This window comes from Bufo gargarizans, chromosome 4 (assembly GCF_014858855.1).
Source record: "Bufo gargarizans isolate SCDJY-AF-19 chromosome 4, ASM1485885v1, whole genome shotgun sequence".
In the NCBI taxonomy this organism is placed as follows: Eukaryota; Metazoa; Chordata; class Amphibia; order Anura; family Bufonidae; genus Bufo; species Bufo gargarizans.
This window is the reverse complement of record NC_058083.1, coordinates 54,383,793-54,388,773: the sequence shown is the minus strand read 5'-3', so window position 1 is coordinate 54,388,773 and position 4,981 is coordinate 54,383,793.

The window sequence follows — 4,981 nt, the reverse complement described above, 5'->3', positions numbered from 1 at the left end:
GATGTGGGCACCTACTATACCTAACGCTTTGTACGCCAGTGATTATCAGTGGGGCCGCAGGAGGGCGCCATGTGAACGTGGAACAGCGCAGAGAGCGGAGCGGACAACCATTGTGTTCTACAGCATCACAGAGGACTGGTTCCATCACCCAGAGCCTCCTGGGATAGAGGGCACTGCTACATACTGCAGTACTACAGTGATCAGGTGCCCCCATAACAGTGACATCCACAGTGCCCCCATAACAGTGACATCCACAGTGCCCCCATAACAGTGACATCTACAGTGCCCCCATAACAGTGACATCCACAGCGCCCCCATAACAGTGACATCTACAGTGCCCCCATAACAGTGACACCCACAGCGCCCCCATAACAGTGACACCCACAGCGCCCCCATAACAGTGACACCCACAGTGCCCCCATAACAGTGACATCCACAGCGCCCCCATAACAGTGACACCCACAGTGCCCCCATAACAGTGACATCCACAGCGCCCCCATAACAGTGACATCCACAGTGCCCCATAACAGTGACATCCACAGTGCCCCCATAACAGTGACACCCACAGCGCCCCCATAACAGTGACACCCACAGCGCCCCCATAACAGTGACACCCACAGCGCCCCCATAACAGTGACATCCACAGCGCCCCCATAACAGTGACACCCACAGCGCCCCCATAACAGTGACATCCACAGCGCCCCCATAACAGTGACATCCACAGCGCCCCCATAACAGTGACATCCACAGAGCCCCCATAACAGTGACATCCACAGGGCCCCCATAACAGTGTCACCCACAGTGCCCCCATAACAGTAACATCCACAGCGCCCCATAACAGTGACATCCACAGCGCCCCCATAACAGTGACATCCACAGTGCCCCCATAACAGTGACATCCGCAGCGCCCCATAACAGTGACATCCACAGTGCCCCCATAACAGTGACACCCACAGTGCCCCCCATAACAGTGACATCCACAGTGCCCCCATAACAGTGACATCCACAGTGCCCCCATAACAGTGACACCCACAGAGCCCCCATAACAGTGACATCCACAGTGCCCCCATAACAGTGACATCCACCACAGTGCCCCCATAACAGTGACATCCACAGAGCCCCCATAACAGTCACATCCACAGCGCCCCCATAACAGTGACATCCGCAGCGCCCCCATAACAGTGACATCCGCAGCGCCCCCATAACAGTGACATCCGCAGCGCCCCCATAACAGTGACATCCGCAGCGCCCCCATAACAGTGACATCCACAGCGCCCCCATAACAGTGACATCCACAGCGCCTCCATAACAGTGACATCCACAGCGCCCCCCATAACAGTAACATCCACAGCGCCCCATAACAGTGACATCTACAGCACCCCCATAACAGTGACATCCACAGCGCCCCCATAACAGTGATCTCCACAGTGCCCCCATAACAGTGACATCTACAGTGTCCCCATAACAGTGACATCCACAGCGCCCCCATAACAGTGACATCCACAGCGCCCCCATAACAGTGACATCCACAGAAACCCCATAACAGTGACATCCACAGTACCTTATAACAGTGACACCCACAGTGCCCCCATAACAGTGACACCCACAGCGCCTCCATAACAGTGACATCCGCAGCGCCCCCATAACAGTGACATCCACAGCGCCCCCATAACAGTGACATCCACAGTGCCCCCATAACAGTGACATCCACAGTGCCCCATAACAGTGACACCCACAGTGCCCCCATAACAGTGACACCCACAGCGCCTCCATAACAGTGTCATCCACAGTGCCCCATAACAGTGACATCCACAGCGCCCCAATAACAGTGTCATCCACAGCGCCCCCATAACAGTGACATCCACAGCGCCCCAATAACAGTGTCATCCACAGCGCCCCCATAACAGTGACATCCACAGTGCCCCCATAACAGTGACATCCACAGTGCCCCCATAACAGTGTCATCCACAGCGCCCCCATAACAGTGACATCCACAGCGCCCCCATAACAGTGACATCCACAGCGCCCCCATAACAGTGACATCCACAGCGCCTTCATAACAGTGTCATCCACAGTGCCCCCATAACAGTGACATCCACAGCGCCCCCATAACAGTGACATCCACAGCGCCCCCATAACAGTGACATCCACAGTGCCCCCATAACAGTGTCATCCACAGCGCCCCCATAACAGTGACATCCACAGCGCCCCCATAACAGTGACATCCACAGCGCCCCCATAACAGTGACATCCACAGCGCCTTCATAACAGTGTCATCCACAGCGCCCCCATAACAGTGACACTCACAGTGCCCCCATAACAGTGACATCCACAGCGCCCCCATAACAGTGTCATCCACAGTGCTCCCATAACAGTGACACTCACAGTGCCCCCATAAGAGTGACATCCACAGTGCCCCCATAACAGTGACATCCACAGTGCCCCCATAACAGTGACATCCACAGCGCCCCCATAACAGTGACATCCACAGCGCCCCCATAACAGTGACATCCACAGTCGCCCCCATAACAGTGACATCCACAGGCCCTCCATAACAGTGTCATCCACAGTGCCCCCATAACAGTGACATCCACAGCGCCCCCATAACAGTGACATCCACAGTGCCCCCATAAACAGTGACCTCCACAGTGCCCCCATAACAGTGACATCCACAGCGCCCCCATAACAGTGACATCCACAGCGCCCCATAACAGTGACATCCACAGCGCCCCCATAACAGTGACATCCACAGCGCCCCCATAACAGTGACATCCACAGTGCCCCCATAACAGTGACATCCACAGTGCCCCCCATAACAGTGACATCCACAGCGCCCCCATAACAGTGACATCCACAGTGCCCCCATAACAGTGACATCCACAGCGCCCCAATAACAGTGACATCCACAGTGCCCCCATACAGTGACATCCACAGCGCCCCCATAACAGTGACATCCACAGTGCCCCCATAACAGTGACATCCACAGCGCCCCCATAACAGTGACATCCACAGCGCCCCCATAACAGTGACATCCACAGCACCCCATAACAGTGACATCCACAGTGCCCCCATAACAGTGACCTCCACAGTGCCCCCATAACAGTGACATCCACAGCGCCCCCATAACAGTGACATCCACAGCGCCCCCATAACAGTGACATCCACAGTGCCCCCATAACAGTGACATCCACAGCGCCCCCATAACAGTGACATCCACAGCGCCCCCATAACAGTGACATCCACAGTGCCCCCATAACAGTGACATCCACAGCGCCCCCATAACAGTGACATTCCACAGTGCCCCCATAACAGTGACATCCACAGTGCCCCCATAACAGTGACATCCACAGTGCCCCCCATACAGTGACATCCACAGCGCCCCCATAACAGTGACATCCACAGCGCCCCCATAACAGTGACATCCACAGCTGCCCCCATAACAGTGACATCCACAGTGCCCCCATAACAGTGACATCCACAGTGCCCCCATAACAGTGACACTCCACAGTGCCCCCATAACAGTGACATCCACAGTGCCCCCATAACAGTGATCATCCACAGTGCCCCCATAACAGTGACACCACAGTGCCACCATAACAGTGACACTCACAGTGCCCCCATAACAGTGACATCCACAGCGCCCCCATAACAGTGACATCTACAGTGTCCCCATAACAGTGACATCCACAGTGCCCCCATAACAGTGACATCCACAGTGCCCCCATAACAGTGACATCCACATTGCCCCCATAACAGTGACATCCACGGTGCCCCCATAACAGTGACATCCACAGTGCCCCCATAACAGTGACATCCACAGCGCCCCCATAACAGTGACATCCACAGTGCCCCCCATAACAGTGACATCCACAGTGCCCCATAACAGTGACACTCACAGTGCCCCATAACAGTGACATCCACAGTGCTCCCATAACAGTGACATCCACAGTGCCCCCATAACAGTGACATCCACAGTGCCCTCATAACAGTGACACTCACAGCGCCCCCCATAACAGTGACATCCACAGCGCCCCCATAACAGTGACATCCACAGTGCCCCCATAACAGTGACACTCACAGCGCCCCCCCATAACAGTGACATCCACAGCGCCCCCATAACAGTGACATCCACAGTGCCCCCATAACAGTGACATCCACAGCGCCCCCATAACAGTGACATCCATAGCGCCCCCATAACAGTGACATCCACAGCGCCCCCATAACAGTGACATCCACAGTGCCCCCGTAACAGTGACATCCACAGTGCCCCCATAACAGTGACATCCACAGTGCCCCCATAACAGTGACATCCATAGCGCCCCCATAACAGTGACATCCACAGCGCCCCCATAACAGTGACATCCACAGTGCCCCCATAACAGTGACATCCATAGCGCCCCCATAACAGTGACATCCACAGCGCCCCCATAACAGTGACATCCACAGCGCCCCCATAACAGTGACTAAGGTTTGGTGCACCACTCCTCTCTGAAGAGCTGATTCTCTTGTGGGATGAAGGATGAGAGTTATCCTCCTCCCTGTACCCCACGGGCTGGGCACTGTCGGTGGGCGCAGGGAGACCTCGTGGTGTCGCCGTCCCTCCACCTAACACGCGGTGTCACATGACGCGCATACATTATATTATTGTGGCGGTGTAATGAGCCGGGCAGCGAGCACATCCCTCATTAGTGTGGGAACCGCTCCGCGCTCCTGGCATCTCCGGCCCCTGGATGAATGGCTCATTGTCATCGGGGCGACTGATGAATGCTGCTCCTAATTGGGAGGAACATGGTAATCAGTGAAGCCATGTTCACAGGTATACGCCGGTCACATGACTGCAGAGGGTGCGCGGTGAGACGTCATAGAAGGGGCCCCTTATCTCCAGTGCCCTGATATGCAGCAGAGTGGCATCGGTGACATCATCCTCCGTGCAGCTGCCGTCCTGGTCCTATCTACAGTGGGGCCCGTCTGCTCCATATCC